Consider the following 19658-nt stretch of genomic DNA (forward strand, 5'->3'; position numbering starts at 1 on the left):
CACATAAGGGATTAATCAGCCTGTGGTATTGGGATGTATGTTTTGGTACTGTACTGGAATGCTCTGTATTTTCAGTAAATTGTATATTATATTCTATATATTTTTTCAACTATTATTATTTTTTTTAAATATCAATTATGCTGCTGCATAATCTTTATCTCATCCACTAATAAACTAATGTCTTCAATTCTATACTATAGTTCTTTTTGAAGTTTAAAATTTTGCTTCAGTAACTGTATAGACAATTGTATTTAGTACATTTTTGTAGGGGGATATTTTTATTCTCTGTATCTGAACTTAAAATGCATATGAGCTACAAATAATTGTAAAATCAAAATGACAGAATCAGTATTTAAGTTGATACTGCAAAACATTACATTTAGAAGTAATCTGAGTTATAATGAATAATTTACTTATATTTAATTGCTAAATAGAAAGACAAGTTGTTTTTTTCATTATACTATTTTTCAAAACAGATATAAATTCGTTAATAAAAACGAATACAGTTTTAAAATATGAAACCAATTTAATACAGCTTTACGCAATATTTCAATATCTATTCCAGTGTGACTGCAAAAGTTTTATTTAAATCACCTTTTCTCTCCTTATGTTGTTCACATTCTTAAAAAATGCAATGCCATCAGACTGCTCAAACACTTTCATTTGTGTTTTAAACTGGCTAAACTGGTTGTGTCTAACACAGACAGAAAGACAGAAATCATAGCCCAGGATCACGCAAATATTTTAAACCTTCTGGCTTTATTTCTCATTATTATTTCTTTATCTCTCACAATTATGACTTATTTATGACCTTAAGTATCTCATAATTGTTGACTTAAGCAGCACATATTCATCTTTTTTTTGGTGGGATTGTCGTATTTTGGTTCCATTAGTATAAAGTATGAAGTCACAATTAGATTGATTGTGTTGTATTGTATTTTAAATCTGAAACTTAAACAGGCTTCCATAGTTTAGTGTTAGTTTGAGAAGCAGCAGTTAGGACCAACATTGCACACAGTCAACCAAAACATATCTTAGTATCTTAGATCTTATGATTGTGATGCTTTTAAAGCAAGTCTGCTGCTGAAATAGTTTCAGTTTCTCCATCAGCCTGTTTCTTATCTTTTCAAGTAAGAGATAAGATAGAGACAAAAAAACAAACAAAAAAAAACAATGTTGATGATTTATCAGACATGCACACGTAAACCAGTTTTCTTCCTTTTTACACGCAAAGACAGAATTCACAGTTCACAATCATTTAAAAAAAAACTTTGAATTAATGGCATAAATAATGGTTAAATACACCAAAATAACCTCACACGCAGTGTATTTTTTCTTCCATGTGATTAATAAAAATAATGAATTCAGATTTTTGAGTGCAAATCCCCATTAGATTCCTTATTGTAAGAAAACAATATATTTATATATTATACATTATATTCTCTTTGCATCACACAACACATTTTTTTATACTCACTCAGTCTCAGAAGCCACTGCTCCATCACTGAACTGAATTGGATAATCCATGGATGTGCCACTCTTCACAGACACACAGCTGGGTTCTAGAGCTGCTGCTTCGTGTGTGTGAACATCATCCTTCTCTCTCTTCTCATTGACACTCATTTTACAGGCAATGCTGAATAAAAATAAACAATAAAATAAATAATTGTATTAACTTGCACAGACAAACAAGAAAATCTAAAAATGCCACAAATTATTAAAATATATAGTAAAACAAACTTCACTTTCAGACGGTCTCAAACAGATTCACGTTTTGAACCACAAAGCTTTGGATGAATAACCACCTGTTGAACACTGTTAGTTCAACAGTTAAAAAAAAAGAAGTCAATCTGAAACTTAAAGGCTGCCAAGAGTAAAAGGCAGTCTCATAAAAAGACTTCAGTAAATACTCATATATTATAGTAAGACAGAAATATTTCTGTCTTACAGTAATAAATGAGTATTTACTGAAACTTAAACATTCACAGTACACATTCAGTCATATTGATTTGGCAATCCATGAGAATTCATTTATAAAACAAATAAATAAATACATGTGTTCTCCAAACCTACCTCTGTTTCAAAAATGAAGATCATCAAACACAAACTTTATTCAGTTCAAAAATCCATTCTGTCTCTAGATAGCAGCATTAAACTGATCTGTTCTCAAACTTATTCACGTTATTGACAAACAGCTTTTCACTCACTCATTCTTCCTTACACAAAGAGGGCATCTGATTAAATAGTTCTTATGACAAACTGGTTCAACTGGTTTGTTTACCTGTAAGAGAAGAGAACAATGTTAGTCATTTTTAAAACATATGCACAGGTGAAGCAATATTCTTTTGAATTTCGTTTTCTGACTATATGTCACATCTCATCCAAATACAAAAATGTGCTTATACTAATAATCTCACTTTACCTATGCTAAGATGCCAACAACATGTCTTGATATATATAAACATTTACAGTGGTTTTCCACCTTTTATGTCCACCTCTAATCCAGGTTTGTGATCTCATTAAATGATGCCTATTTAATTAAATTACTTAATTATATAAACTATTTGGAACACAATAATGTTCTAACTGCAGAATACACAAACACGCACAATATGGGCCCTATCATACACCTGCCAGGTGTGACGCAAGTGTTTTTTTTTTTTTTTTGCTAGTTTCAGCCTAATGCAGAGGATACACACAGGGACACACAGCAGCACACAAACATGCCAAATATTAAAATTTATTAAAAATATTAAAATATTAAAAATATTAAAAATTAAGGATTATAATGTAAAAGATTATTATTGAGTATGCTTTAACCTTGTGCATGAAAATAGCGAATCCGCCATGGTGCAAGCGCAACTGGATCTTAAAAGAGAAGTTCACTTCCAGAATGGAAACTAAAATTTTTAGATAATGCACTCACCCTGTTGTCATCCAAGATGTTCATGCCTTTCTTTCTTCAGTCGTAAAGACAATATGTTTTTTGAGGAAAACATTTTAGGAATTATCTCTTGGACAATTATGCCCGCAAGTTCGAACATCCTAAATGCAGTTTACATGCATCTTCAAAGGGCTCTAAACGATCCCAGCCATAGAAGAAGGGTCTTATCTAGCGAAATGATTGGTCATTTAAATGTTTAAATTTAAAAAATGTATACTTTGTACCCTAAAGCTGGTTTTAAATGTTCAGAAAACAAAACTTATGTTGTTATCAAATTCTAAATCTGTGTCAGATAGTTTGACTGCCCTCCAGACATTGCAAGGAAATTTGATTACTTTAGTATAAATATATATATATATATATATATATATATATATATATATATATATATATATATATATATATATATATTATAATTGATAACACATTACATTTTGGGTCACATATTAATTATTTGAAACAAAAACTGAGGAAAAAGTTAGGGTTTTATTTTAGAAATAAGTCTGGTTTCTCATTTAATGTATGTAGTGTACCAAAACGCACCATCTTATCTTCTTTCCTCTTTAGATGCTGTGTATCATAGTGCCTTAAAGGGGTCATCGGGTGCCACATGCACTTTTACAAGCTGTTTGAACTGAAATCTGTGTTGGGAGTGTGTGTACACAACCACCCTAGAATGATAAAGATCCACCCAGTAGTTTTCTTTTAATGTAGTAAAATAATTTGCCTCTTCTCATATCGAGCCGTTCTCAGATGCCTGTCATTGTGGCGTAACACCAACAGAGCCTGTTCCTGCGATAGTTGGTAGATAGTAGTGTTTTAGCATAGACTTGCCCCAAGTGAAAACTGACAGCACTGAGGGAATGTGACCGCTGATCTATCTAAATGGGTTCATCTTTACACAAATCATTTCTCACCATACTGCTTTATAAACAAGGTTTATAAAGGTTTACGCTGGATGGTTTAAAACGGTGTCTGTTAATGATTAAGATGTAACCTTAACGCAATACCTGCAAACGTGTTTACAGCCCGCAACTGCACATGAGTAAAGACTATAACACTCACATTTATGTATTTCAATATAAGGACGGAGTAAGTTATGTTACCGATGACTTTTTTGCTCTTGTTCAATCAGCTATGCCTCAGTAAACAGACCGCGTTCTTCTCTTTACCACAGTAAACACACCATGTTCGTCTATTTACCACAGTAAACACAGTAAACACATCGCGTTCGGATCTCTCAGTACTCTAACTCCGGTTTTTAAATTAAATTTTAAATGGATGGGGTTGTACAGTGTCTTCAAAGCCCCCCAAGTGTAATTTTCCCCCAAACTATACAACTAAACCCCCAACTGTTGTCTAGGCAACACCCCGTGTGCTGTATAATGACACGCCCCACAGAACTGGGGAGCAGAGGTTCATATCATTTAAAAGGCCAGGTACTGATATCGCTTGCTGAGAACAGAGGCATTTTTTACCAGGTAAAATTAGTGTTTTTTTACACTACCATAGAGAATTTTTAATCAAAGTATATTACAAACTTTTCATTTGGACCCTAAAGCATCGTATTAACTTGTGGAAAATGGGCATTGGATGACCCCTTTAAGGTTTATCACTGTTTGTAAACAATTAACACGTCATTGTACATTATATAGTAGAGTTGCTTGGTCCTCCCTTGAGGTTCGAGGAAAATTGCAAACTGCTGCCCGATTCAACAAAAACAGTTGGTAATTATTCACTGTTCACAATTGTATTATAATCTCAATGTACCTTCTGGTTGAACTAAACTAGGTACTAAAGCCTTTAAATATGCTTCCCCTTCGGAATGGAATTTTTTCAAATGAATTGAAGGTTGAATCAATTGGTGCCCTTTAGATATTTTAAAACACTTTTCAGTTTGGAGAAAGATTTAATAATCTGCAAGTGTTAACGGTTAACGGTTGTATCTTTAGTCAGACTTTTGCACAGTATTTCATTGTGTATTGTATGTTACTGTTTGTTATATGTATTTGCAAAGTTGGGCCGCCTATCTTGGCCAGGACACTCCTGCAAAAGAGATTTTAATCTCAGTGAGTTTACTTTCCTGGTTAAATAAAGGTTTAATTAAAAAAGATTTAATAAAATAAAACTTCTCACTCCTCACCTCCTCTCGGTACAAGTGGGATAGAAATAGGTATTTACTGTATACATGGAGATTAATATTGATATACCAATACATGAGAATGTTTAGTCAAACCTACCTTTCTCAGAACATCAGACACACACTTTCATTCAGTTCATAAATCAATTCTCTAGATAGCAGTATTAAACCTATCTGTTCTCAAACTCATTCGCATTATTCACAAACAGCTTTTTCTCTCCTAATATCATTCTTCAATTCACATAATTGGTTCTGATGTTTCACTTTTGCCAAATGGGTAAGATAAGAAAATTGTAGGCCGGGTAAAACCACTGCTCCTGTGAACCAGTTTTCTGAATATGCACACATCTAATCTAAATACAAACACACACATAGATGTGAAGAAAAAATCAGAGCTGTAAATGTAACTACAAAAACAACAGCTGAAAATTTTACTGTTATACTGCACTGAATGACATTTTTATTTAAATGCTTTAAATTATATACTAGCCAATCATAAAAGAACAGCAAACATAATGTTCTAGTCACTTTACTTTATTAATCCCAAAGACAAATCCACATTCACAGAGCTCACCACACAATAGATAAGTATCCAATAAATAGGAAATAAAATAAAATACTGCACAATACCATATTTCATACAACCCCCCTTGTTTTCAAGCATCAAGTACACACTACACCATGTTATACAAAATACCATCTAAGATTCTACATAAATCATCTAATGTGACACTGATCATAAAATCTAATAGCTGTTGGTAAAAATGACTTTTTATATCGTTCTTATAACACCTGTAATATTCTAGCTACTAACAGTGGTGTTAAATTTTTCCCATTTGTTGAATTCAATTAATTACTATTTTAGTATAATTTTGCTATCTGTATTAAATTTGTAACCTAATTGTTTTCCTTAACTACATATAATAAACTCCTTCACAATTCATGCTATAGAAACAAATTATGTCACATTTATTTTACATAATAAAGATTTTTAAATAAAAAAGTGGGAGAAAATTATGAGAAACTAATTTTGTGACAATTTTATTGGTCAATGACTTTTACAAATAAGATAGACATTAATAACTTCATATTAAATTACTGTAGGACACAATTTAATTTGAGGGTAAACTACCAATCCATAATAATGTTGAGCTCAAGACACAAGGTGATCAGTGAATATATTCAAGCTGTACAATTATGAGAGATTCTCAAACTCTCCTGATCACTAAGTCCCACAAAGACTAAATCACGAGTTTGATCCACATCTTTAACTCTATTGATCAGTTAGACTTTGATGACAGTCAGAGAATCAGAGAGACAAAACTGTTGAGCCAAATTCAAATGTCTTTATAAAAACACAATGGAAGTCTCCAAGTCAAAGAGTGTCTCATTTAGACCGAAATTAACTTATGTGTGTTTCTATAAACACACTGAAATTAAAAATAGAAGTGAGGAAGAGTTTACAGCTTGTTGAGTTAAAGAGAGAGATAATGTGAGTGTGCTTTTTATAAATCTCAACTGTGTGTCTTATTTGTTTTTCACTGAAACCTGTTTTATCTCACACAAAGACACTGAGGAGCAATTATCAACCCCAAATCCAACATAGAGGGGTTCAGTGAACTTTGTGTTGAATGTGTGTAAGTGTGCAAGTTTGTGTGTGTCAGAGATGCTGTAGAAGGACAGACGTCCAGCTGACCAGTCCAGATACACTCCTACTCTTTTAGAGAGATGTGAAGGGACTGATATTTCTGTGCTCTCATTATTGTGTCTGACAGAGAAACTGTTATCATAACAGTTTAGACTCCAGGACATTTCATTGTATCCAAATTTACAGTTGTTACTCTTCTCTTTCCTGCTGATTCCTTTATATGTCACTGATATATTTACAGCAAACCCGCTCCATTTAACCTCCCAGTAACAGCGTCCAGTCAGACTCTCTCTACACAGAACCTGATGAAACTCATCAAATCTCTCTGGATGATCAGGATACGGCTGTTTCTCTATCATTAGCGTCACTTTTCTGTTCTCCTCAGAAAGCTTGAGATGGATGTTTACTGTGTTCAAATCCAGTGTGAGCTCGCATGCATCTACACAAAAGATGACAAATTATAACATTTATACACAAAACAACGATGATGGTGTGTGTGTGTGTGTGTGTGTGTGTGTGTGTGTGTGTGTGTGTGTGTTTGTGACCTACATTTCTGCAGTCCTGCTGTAATCCTGAACTTTCCTCCGTGATCCACACTATAAAAATTAAAGAAATTTATTTTACATAGTATTAATGCAAACAAAAACAATAAGCTGCAAAGAGGTGTGACGTGAATAAATTCACGTTTTGTTTGTGAATAAAAAATATTACAAAAGAACTGTGCTTTTTTGGATATGTACTATAGAACATTTTAAATAAGTGCTGTTCTTTTTAATATTTTATTCATTAAAAAATCCTGTAACACTTTATAATAACGTTCAGTAACTTATAAGTTTAAGTAATTTATAAGTGGTTAGTTAATGATAAAATAATGATTTGCAAAACGTTCATAAATGTTTAATAAGTGATATGCTAACAATTTGTGTATGTTTTGTTAATTCATTTACATCTCATTTAGAAATTAATTTACAAGTAATTAGTTAATGATGAACTAATTATTTACAAAACATGACTATGCATTCATAAGTGATTAATAAGTGATATGTTAGTATTTTTATCTGTTTTGTAGATTAAGTTATAAATCATTTACAAGTGATTAGATAATGATGAACTAATAATTTACAAAATATGATTGTGCGTTTACAAATTATATTTAATTATGATGCTAACAATTTATAATCTGTTGTAATTTATCTTAAAACGCATATCATGAAATAATCAAACAGATCCTTAGTAAGTGGTTAATATGTTACTAGTTAATATATTATTTGTTACTTAAAAATAATTAAAATATCAATCATTTGCATTTTTATCCTTCACTGAAGATCGCATCATGAATAAATCATTTACCAATCTTTCTGCATCCCCTAATCTAAAGTGTAAACAATTCATCAGTTGTAAATGTTTTACTCATTATTCAAAGGTCTTTCACCCAGTGTGTATACCCACCTGACACCCACACAACCTGTAACCGGCAGGTTTGTAAAACATTTACAACTGATGAGTAGTTTACACTTTAGATTAGAGGATGCAGAAAGTGTTGTAAATGCCTGGTATACACCAGATCTTGTAACATGTAAGAAAGATCTACAAATGATGTGTAACACATTTTCAAATGATGAATTGTTTACATTTTAGATTAGGGGATGCAGAAAGATTTGTGAATGATTTATTCATACATTTACACAACAGCTTTTGAATACTTTGACGTGTGTACTGCAATGTAAGGGCTGACTGGTGAGGGTAAAGATGTCTTCTCTGGCAAACACGAGCTGCGCCCCAAATGACGCACTATACACTCTGCACTTATGTACTTATTGCACTAATGCACTATGCACCATGTAGTGTATGAATTATATAAGGTTATTTTGTATTTTATAACACTCTAAACAAACTTTCACAAGAACCTCAATTTTTTTTCATAGCAACTTCAAATTGGTAAAAAGATTGGTAAATCATTAGCATATTACTTACAATAAAATGAACATATCACTTATTAATCATTTATAAACACATAGTCATGTTTTGTAAATAATTAGTTTATCATTAACTAATTACTTGTAAATTAACTTGTAACTGACTTGTAAATGAATTTACAAAACTTACACAAATTGTTAGCATATCACTTATTAATCATTTGTGAATGTTTTGTAAATGATTATTTCATCATTAACTAATCACTAATAAAAGACTTACAACTGAACGTTATTATAAAGTGTTACCAAGAATCCTTAAACAGTATCACAGGTTTCTAAAAAAATATTAAACAGCCAACTGTTTCCAAAACTGATAATAAATCAGCATATGAGAATGATCACAGGAATAAATTATATTTAAGTATATTAAAATAGAAAACCACTAATTAAAATTGCATTAACATTTCACAATTGTAGGTTTTTTAACTGTATTTTTAATCAAATAAACACAGCCTTGATGAGCAGAAAAGTCTCCTTTTAAAAGCAAAATAAGATTATTTATATTGGGCAACATGTAATTCGCATATATCAGTTTTAATCTTTCTCTACTTGCAACTCAGACGAGGAGTGAATAAGACAATATAAAAAAACAGCAACAGAAAGTTACCTTACTAATTAACATGTGAATTCTGCATGATAGGTATAACAATCAATAGAGATGACATGGAGATGACATTGATTGTTTTAGGCAATGTATTTACACAAGTGCCATTTTGATGGCTGTAGCAATGCTGCTTTACATTAAGTGAATTACTGTAAGAGATGAGAGGGTTTCATCATGCTGACTTTTAGTACACTAAAGCACTGCAAAAACATCAGAAAAGTTGCATTTTGCATGTTATGTAAATCCTTTTAATTGAATTTGTAAGAAAATGTCTAGTTGTATATAATGGCTAAAGCATTTTTTTCATAAAAGGAAATCTCAATTTAAAGGATCCTTAGTAGGCAGTCTCTGTTCTGCATCCTTCATTGGCCCTTTGGTTGCATCCTTTGGTTGCATATAATTCTTTGCACAGATTCCAATTTACAAAAAAAATCTATTTGATTTAATTTAATCAATTTCATTGTTATGCAAGGATTTTTGAGGCAGTATGTTTTGTTTTAAATGAATCACATAATAGTAAACTGTGTATAATGGGTTGGTATAATATAAACCACTTGGAGACCACTTTTCAATATAAAGTATTCTGCTAATTATCAGTTATTTCAGAATTTTTCATGCTGTGATGTGGGGACAGAAACATTTATGATGTAGCCATGCACGCTTACTAAAAATCTTATTTGAGTATAATGCTAAGAAGGACTCTAGCTTTAAAGCCTCAGAAGGACTGGAATCGATCAGTGTATGACATCGAAGTACCACAAGAGCAATATGAGAGAAGATGGTTAACCTTATGCTTTCAAATCGCTCTTGCTGTACTTTGATGTCATACACTGATCGCTCTGCGCAGTGACACTTCAAGTCAAACACACCTGATGTCAAAAGGAAAACAAATGCAAATGCATTTTAGGCAATTTAGAAGTCCTGGCCAGGACATGTCTAGGAAAAAGAAGTAGTATGGTCAAACTAGTTAAGACGGTCTTTGTAAGTAGTTTGATTGACTAACTAGCAGTTAAGTGGTCTTCAGTCTTACTTTTCAAATTTAAATTAGATCAATCTGCATTCTTAAAACTGACTTTAAAAGTTATGACCATTCTTATGGAAGTTTTTGCATCCGAACACTAAATATTGAATGATAAATGATCAATTAACCAAATAACACTAAAATTCTAAGTAATCAATTCTGTAATCAGAAATACGTTTTTGAATAAAATAATCTGATTACCAAAGATTTTGACTGTAACTGCCAAGACATGTCTTTATTTGTCTTTGCAGTATGTTTATGCACACATATATGCTGTATGTAAGGATCTATGTACATATGTACAGTTTTCAAAGACTGCACATATTTACACATGACAGGATGATTATTAGTGTTGAACGTACTTGAGTTCGTCCAGTCTGTAGTTTGGATCAGAGCACAGCTTGAATAATGATTGTCCTGGGTAATTGTAGCTCAGATCCAGTTCTCTCAAGCGTGAGGGGTTTGAACTCAGAGCTGAAGCCAAAAAACAACAGCCTTCCTCTGTCACCATACAGCCAGATAATCTAAAAACACACAGAAACACTCTCTCTGGCACTGGAGATCATCTAAACTGATTCACATACGCAGTAGTGTTCACATTAATGTAATTCTGCTTTAAATCAAAAGATTAACTGATTCAATGTGTCACTTTTTTTTCAATTTCAGTTCAGTTCAGATGAGTAACTGGAGTGTGTAACTCAGCTGCTGAATTCAGAACCACATTCTATTCTTATTATTTCTGCCACAGAAAGACATGGTAAAAACAGTAGTAGTACTACAATAGTTTAGAACCCAGTCGGTGTCACAGTGTTGATGGAGCAGAATTAATCTCAGTACCTTTCTCAGTTCCTTTTTATATCTTTATAGAAAGAGGCTAAAAGAAATACAAACTGTCATTTGACGCTGTGGTCTGCTGATATACAAACTCACAGACCAGAGGACCAGAGAAGATGGCAACTTTAATTTTTATAACCAAGTGAATCTTAATCTATTTTTCTTACCTCAGTATGTTGAGTTTACAGTGTGAACACTACTTAAGTGTAGCTGCCTCAAATTTTGAAAAACATTGATAGGCCTGTTAGGTCAATTTATTGGCTCAGGTTTAAAATGTATTTTATAGAAAATCTCAAACCTCAATATGCTGAGTTGACAGTGTGAACTCTTCAGTCCATCAGAAAGAAGCTTTACTCCTGAATCCCGTAGGTCATTGTGGCTTAGGTCCAGTTCTCTCAGTGAGTTTGATGATTGTAGAGATGAAGATAAACTTTCACAGCATTGCGCAGTGAGGCTACAGTAAGCAAGTCTAAAACATAGCATTGAATATTGTTTAACAAAGATGAAGATGGTGGTTTAAAATATTGTTTTATATGTTCTATATCTATATGTTATTTCAAACTTTCAGACAAGGCTTTTTAGTGCCAACTTCAAAGGGTGTTCACAAATTTTACTCATCTAGTTTTTCCACATACTGTACATTACTGCATTATCTCTGTTCCCTCTCATTGGCCTGTTGACGCAATACGCTGTCATTGACCAAACTCCTCAAGCGTGTATTGAAAATGTAACACTTCCAAAGCTTCAATAGCGACTGTAAACACATAGTTTTAACCAACATTTCATTTTTTTTTTTTTTTTTGGACACAAAGTCGGGCTCAAAATCTTCAAGTGTGTGGCCAGCCCAGATACATTTCACACTAAAGGGAAAAAAACATTAACAAAATAACATATGACCCCTTTAATGACCTATTCTTCTTACTTTAGTATGCTGAGTTGACAGTGTGAACTCTTCAGTCCATCAGACAGGATCCTCACACCTGAATCCTTCAGGTTATTGTAACTCAGATCCATCTCTCTCAGTGAGGAGTTAGAGAGTAGAGATGAAGACAAACTTTGACACCATCGATCAGTGAGTTTACAGCATGAAAATCTAAATAGAACAAAGTACAAATATTCTCACGTATCTTTCCAAAATAAATTTTTAATACATTTTTTTCTTCTATTATTACTTGAAAGTGGCTGCCTCGAATTTTGAAAATCATTGATAGGCCTGTTAAGTCAATTTATTGGCTCAGGATCAAAATGTATTTTACAGAAAATCTCAAACCTTAGTATATTGAGTTGACAGTGTGAACATTTACATTACATTTACATTTACATTTATTCATTTAGCAGACGCTTTTATCCAAAGCGACTTACAATTGGGAATACAACAAATAATTCATCCTAAGGAGGCAGATCGACATAGGAAGTGCTCAAAAGTACCATATGTCAGGCGTTGTTAGATGAGTACGGGCTAGAAAGGGAAGATCAGGAAAGAGAGGAGAATTTTTTTTTTTTTTTTTTTTTTTTCAGATAGTCAGATAGTGTCGAAAAAGATGGGTTTTCAGCAGTCGCTTGAAGACAGTAATGGAGTCAGCGTTTCGGATGGGGGTGGGAAGATCATTCCACCAGGCAGGGACATTGAAGGAGAATGTTTTGGAAAGTGATTTCGTGCCTCTCTGTGGTGGTACAATAAGGCGTCTTTCACTAGAGGATCTCAGACTTCTGGAGGGAGTGTAGATGCGTAGTAGTGAATGGAGGTAGGCCGGTGATGAGCCGGTGGCTGTCCTATAGGCCAGCATCAGTGTCTTGAATTTGATGCGTGCTGTAACCGGTAGCCAGTGCAGGGATATGAAGAGAGGTGTGACATGGGCCTTCTTGGGCTCATTGAAGACGAGCCGTGCTGCTGCATTCTGAATCATTTGTAGAGGCCTGATTGTACATGCTGGAAGACCAGCTAAAAGAGCATTGCAATAGTCCAGCCTGGAAATGACCAGGGCCTGGACGAGGAGTTGTGCAGCATGCTCTGTTAGGAAGGGCCTGATCTTTCTGATGTTGTGCAATGCAAACCTGCAGGATCGAGCAGTTTGTGTAACTCCTCAGTCCATCAGACAAAAGCTTTACACCTAAATCCTGCAGGTCATTATGACTCAGGTCCAGCTCTCTCATTGAGTTTGATGATTGTAGAGATGAAAATAAACTTTTATAGAACTGACCACTGAGATTACAGTCAGCAAGTCTATAACACAGGATAAAATGTGGTTTAATAAAGAGTTCTTAAATACAAATTTACACATCAGTAACACTGTTCAGAAAGACAGACTGCCCAGTTTAAGTAAAAAACTCCAAACAGTGTTCTGTTCCTGCCTGTCACATGTCATTCTGTATAATGTTGGGAAAGAGTGTCTGAAGATTGTTATAAGGTCCATTTATAGCAGCCAAAAAGAAAAGAAAAGGAAATTAAGTTTAGCCTATTGAAAGAGGTTTAGTCAGCCAAATATCATTTAGTTGTTTGGTCACAGAAAAAAAAAAAAAACTCAACAAGGAGTAGTGAAGTTACACAGTCTGTCATAGACTCATTGAAAATTCAAAACAGATTTGTCCTCTTCAAACTGCTTCTGATTTCTCCTTAAATTTGATGATTTGATGGAGGATTTACAATGTCACTTTGTCTCAAGATAACAGAAACATTCAGGTACATTTCCAATCACATAAATGAATAGGCTACTCACAGGGCTTTTCTGCAGTTCATCACAGCTGGTATCAGTCTCCTTCTACCCTCATCTGATGTGTTGTATTTCTTCAGATCAAACTCTTCCAGCACCTCCTCTGATATCTGAAGCATGTAAGCTATTGTTGAGCAGTGAGATGGAGAGAGTCGAACAATTGAGTGATTCTCTGATTTTAAAAACTCATCAATCTCTTTGTAAAGAGTCTGGTCCTTCATTTCCAGCAGAGAGAGGAACAGATTGATGCATTTGCCAGCTGCGAGATGTGCATCCCTCTTGAATTTGTCTTTGATGTTCTGTGTGATTTTCTTGATGGTCTCTGAGGGGTTCACTGTGTGAGTCAGTAGATTCTGTTAGAGTCTCTGATTGGAGTCCAGTGAGACGCCCAAAAGGAACCTCAGGAAAAGATCCAGGTGTCCATTTTCACTCTGTAAGGATTTATCTACTGCTGCTTTTAGTAGCTCATACAGATGCTTCTGGTATTCTTCTTTCAAAAACAATTTAAGTGTTTTCTTATTTTTGTCTACATGTGAGTAAAACACAAAGAAAGCAGCTAGAAACTCCTGAAAGCTCAGATGTATGAAGCTGTAGACTTTCCTCTGATGAATCACAGATTCCTCCCTAAAGATCTCAGTGCAAATCCCAGAATACACTGAGGCGTCACTGACGTCTATACCGCTCTCAATCAGGTCCTCCTCATAGAACATCACATTGCCCTTCATCAGCTGATTGAAAGCCAATTCAGCAAGTTTCACAATCACTTCTCTGTTGGACTGCAGGAGTTTCTCTGGATCATACTTCTGATTCCTCATGTTGATCTGAGTCAGCAGGAAGTGGATGTACATTTCAGTCAGAGTTTGAGGGATTTCTGCACTGTCATCTTGTTTCAAGAGGTTTTGGAGCACAGTGGCTGAGATCCAGCAGAAGACGGGTATGTGACACATGATGTGCAGGCTTCTTGATCTTCTAATGTGTGAGATAATTCTGCTGGCCTGATGCTTATCACTGATTCTCTTCTTGAAATATTCCTCCTTCTGAGGATCATTGAATCCCTGAATTTCTGTAACACGGTTGATGTATCTTGAGGGGATCTGATTGGCTGCTGCTGGTCTGGAGGTGATCCAAATGAGAGCAGAGGGAAGCAGCTCTCCTCTGATGAGGTTTGACATCAACACACCCACTGATGAAGACTCATTCACATCACAAACTTTCTGTCTATCTGAAAACATCATTGTAATTCTGCTTTCATCCAGACCATCAAAGATGAACACAACTTTATGCTCCTCATAAATCTTTGAGTCCAGATCTTTAAGTTCAGGATAAAAGTCCAGCAAAAGTCTGTGAAGACTGTACTGGCGATCTTTAATCAAGTTCAGCTCTCGAAATGGAAGCACAAACATAAAATCCACATCCTGATTGTCTTTTCTCTCAGTCCAATCCAGAATGAACTTCTGCACAGAGACTGTTTTTCCAATTCCAGCAATGCCTTTAGTAAGAACAGTCTTGATTTTGTCTTTCTCTTTACATCCTGATTCATGTAAAGGTTTAAAGATGTCATTGCAGCAGATTAATGTGTATTGTTTTCTGGCTGTTTTCCCCATCTGTAAAACCTCATGTTCTTCATGCACCCCCTCACTTTCTCCCTTTATAATGTAGAGCTGTGTGTAGATCCTGTTCAGGAGGGTTTTATTCTCTTCTAGTTTGATTCCCTCAAATAATCTCTCGTACTTTTTCTTCAAGCTGGTTTTGTGTTGATCTTTGAGTATCTGAAGTCAGTGCGTGTCAGATTGGGCATTAAATCTTCTCTTTTCACTCTGCAAATACATTAAGATGAACAGAAATACTGTGAAACAACATTAAAACAAAGTCAAATCATTCAAATATTCAAACATTGCCAGAGCTGACAGCCTCGGAGGCAGCACTTAGACACTGTAGCATTGTTGCAATTAGGATGACCTAAGGTTGAGTTCCAGTTCATGGTCTTTCCCCATCCCATCCCCTTCTCTTTCCCACTTTGCATCTCTTTTCCAATTAAAGCATTTTTTTTTTTTTTGCCTCAAAGGCAGCCAGAATTTCTACAGTAAAATGATTCTGCTCTTTGTGTCAACTCCATCTGCATGAAAATGACAGTTCTGGCACTGATTGTGAGTGATGATATTCAATGGATGTATTTTTGATGTAAATTGTAGTGCAATCAATTGATTGCAAGTAATAACAAAAACTACACCACATTTTATAATTATACACATGTAATACTATTTCTGATTCATGAGGGGAAAAAAATAATAAATAATAAAATAATAGATCATGAACTGAAGCAAGATTATAATTAATATGTAACTATCAATGCCTTTACACTTATTTATTTTAGCAGATGTTTTAAAGTGACTGACAGTATGTATCTAAACAGATGTAGCAGAGAGCAAATAAGGAGGATATTTATTATAATAATTGCATTTAATATAATAATTGTGGATAATGGTATTCCCTTTACATCACACAACACATCTCATTTATACTCACTCAGGGTAAGAGATCACTTCTCCATCACTGAGATTAGCAGGTTTCTCTATGGACAAGTCAAGCATCATAGACACACAGCTGTCTTCTGGAGCTGCTGCTGCATGAACATGTGTGTTAACATCCTCCTTCTCTCTCCATCTGAATTTAGATTTTAAGACACACAAGAGAAACATTTAAATGAATGTTAATTAAACAATTACATTTTTGATTGTGCTATTCCTGTTTCTTTAACAATTATTTTGAAGTGGTATCCGTATTCTCAAAAATGAGGAGGGAGAAACTTTAACACAGATAGACAGAAATCATAGCCCAGGATCGCACAAATATTATAAACATTGCTCATAATTAAGCCTCTCTCTCACAATTTGTGACTTATGCCACAACCTATCACTAGAATCTCATAATTTTTGACTTAAGCAGTACAGAGTTGCTGTCCTTTTGGTGTGATTTATGGGCTTTTCTTATTTTAATTACATCCATAAGTATACAGTCACAATTAGATTTTTATTTTTTATTTTTGTTATTTTATTTTTAATCTGAGATGTTAGCAGACTTCCATTAAGTGTTTGTTTGAGAAGCAGCATTTAGGACCAACATTGCACACAGTCAAACAAAACAGATCTTAGTATCTTAGATCTTAAGATTGTGATGTTCTTCCTTCCAGGAGTAAGTCTGTGGAAATAGTTTCACATTTGTCATAACCAGATCAGCCAGTTCCCTTCCGGGAACTCGAGCCGCGTCTAGAAACGCTATGGGGAACGCCATTGGCGGGCCGCACTCTGAATCATGTCTACAACCAATGAAATGACGGGAGTGACGTCACAGGCGCGGTGACGTCATCGACCAGGAAGTATAAAGCACGTGCGTTTGTAGCCCGCGGCAGCTTTTGTCATTCAGCGAGAGCGCTCTGTGTCTGTCTGTCTGCCATTTTGCTGTTTATTGTGCAAAAAAGAAAGAAAATTGGGACCGGAGCACGCACAGTCAGCCCTGGAAAAGGCTGACTGTCCGCAGTGTGAACGCCTGCCGCTGCGGGTGCTCCGTTCCCGGAAAGCCCTCTTCGAGGAGGGGGCTTTCACCAGCGTGCCTCGCGGGTCTGGCCCCGCTGCCGCCGAGGCGGAGCGGTTGCGCCACTCGTGGGGCTCGCAGCTCGATCTGCTGGAGGGTTTGGAGACAGGTGACCCCCTATCTCCTCCCTCACTCAGCGGCGCGAGCGATCTCCTATTGGATGAGGAAGCCCGCACTGCGGCCTCTTCCCTCCAAGAAGAGATCCCAGAGCTCCACATATCTTCCTCCGAGGAGGTTGATATGGAAAGCCTGGAGGACACACCACAGCCACCCCGTTCGCCTCAGTACGAGGAGCTCGTGGAGGTGCTGACCCATGCGGTAGCCAAACTAAACATCTCATGGCCCGCAGAGCAACATCATGAGCCGCAGGGAAGCAAGTTAGACGATCGCTTCCTGCGGACAAGGTCAGCACCTCCCAAACGGAGCCTTCCATTCTTCCCAGATCTGCACAAAGAGATCTCAAGATCCTGGGGGAAGCCGTACTCCTTCCGCCTCTATAACCCCACTGAGAGTTATGCTAACGTGGGGGGTACGGAGGAGTACGGTTACAGGGCGATGCCACGGGTAGAACAGACGCTCGCGGGCTATCTGGCACCCGGTTCGGCATCGTCCCTGAAGGCTCCGTCCTTGCCCACCAAGCCATTAAAATTCACATCCATCATGGTGGGCAAGGCATATACGGCAGCAGGTCAGGCTGGTTCATGTTTGCACACCATGGCCATCCTTCAGGCTTACCAGGCTGACCTGCTGAAGGAGTTTAACGACGGCGAGGAGGTTAACATCTCAGAGATGCGGCGCACAGCAGACCTCGCCCTCCGCGCCACCAAGGAGACCGCCCGTGCAGTGGGTCGGTATATGGCAGCCCTGGTGGCCGCGGAGAGGCATCTCTGGTTGTCCCTGTCCGCACTAAAAGATAAGGACAGGGCAACACTCCTGGACGCCCCCATAGAGCCTAGCTCCGGCCTCTTCGGTGCCTCGGTGGACACAGTTGTCGCCAGGCACCAGGAGGCCAGGAAGCAGGCAGCGGCGTTCAGGACGTACCTCCCTCGCCGCGTTTACTCCTCTGAGGCTGCTGGACGGGAGCAGCCTCAGCCGTCAACGAGCTCCTCACACAGAGAGGCACAGAAACAGAGCGTTGCCGCCCGCGCTCCTCCGGTTCGTCCTAGAGGACGGGGCCGGCAACGCTCTAGGCCGGGGGCCTCTAAGAAGAGGCCCGACCTGAGGGTCGTCCTCCAGTCAAAGAGGTCCTCGGCCAAACGGCCCTGACGGTCAGGCACCAGGGTCATTGAGGGCAGCCCCTCTCGAGGGGGTTTATTCGGCGCCACAGTTTGTGGTCACCGAGCCCCCTCGGGGCCCTCAGGAGGTTTGTCAGCTAACTCTGCCAGTGTTAAAAAATCAGGGCGCGGCAATCTCCCGCGAACACCATTTTCTAGCTGTTCCACCCGGAAACGTAGTGGCCCTAGGAAGTTCGCAACCCCTACGGGGGTCTTCAAAGAAGCTAGTTCAGGAGTCTCCTGCCAGTACGCTGTTACAGGTCCCCGAACTAGCCCCTCAAACAAATCCAGAAGCCAGTCTCGAGAGGCTGGTTCCCTTAGTAGATTTTCTGGCAGCGTGGAAACTACTGCCGAACGTCTCCACATGGGTCCTGCGCACTGTAGAGAAAGGGTACTGCATTCAGTTTGGCGCCAAGCCGCCACCTTTCAGCGGGGTATTTCCAACTCTGGTGAGCCCCGAGCAGGGTCTGGTAATGGAACAAGAAGTAGTAACTCTCTTGAGGAAGGAGGCCATCTCAACACAGAGAATCCGGGTTCTACAGCCGGTACTTCATCGTTCCCAAGAAGGATGGAGGGCTTCGGCCCATATTAGATCTCAGGCAGCTGAACCGCTCAGTAAAGAAACTGAAGTTCAGAATGCTCACTATCAAGCATGTAGTGTCACAAATCAGGTCCGAGGACTGGTTTGTCACGATAGATCTAAAAGACGCATATTTTCACGTCTCCATCCTTCCTCAACACAGGAAGTTCCTCAGGTTCGCTTTCAGGGGCAAAGCTTACCAGTACAGGGTACTTCCTTTCGGCCTAGCTCTCTCTCCCCGCACTTTCACGAAATGTGTGGATGCTGCGCTGGCTCCTCTGCGACTCCAGGGCATCCGCATACTCAACTACATAGACGACTGGCTCATCCTAGCC

At 37.2% G+C, this 19658-nt stretch overlaps 1 pseudogene; it reads right to left on the reverse strand.

Annotated features, from left to right (window-relative positions):
* Positions 1–6611: 6611 nt before the first annotated feature.
* On the reverse strand, positions 6612–15819 carry LOC141296265 (NACHT, LRR and PYD domains-containing protein 3-like; annotated as a pseudogene).
* Positions 15820–19658: the final 3839 nt, after the last annotated feature.

The sequence above is a fragment of the Garra rufa genome, chromosome 21 (assembly GCF_049309525.1).
Source record: "Garra rufa chromosome 21, GarRuf1.0, whole genome shotgun sequence".
In the NCBI taxonomy this organism is placed as follows: domain Eukaryota; kingdom Metazoa; phylum Chordata; class Actinopteri; order Cypriniformes; family Cyprinidae; genus Garra; species Garra rufa.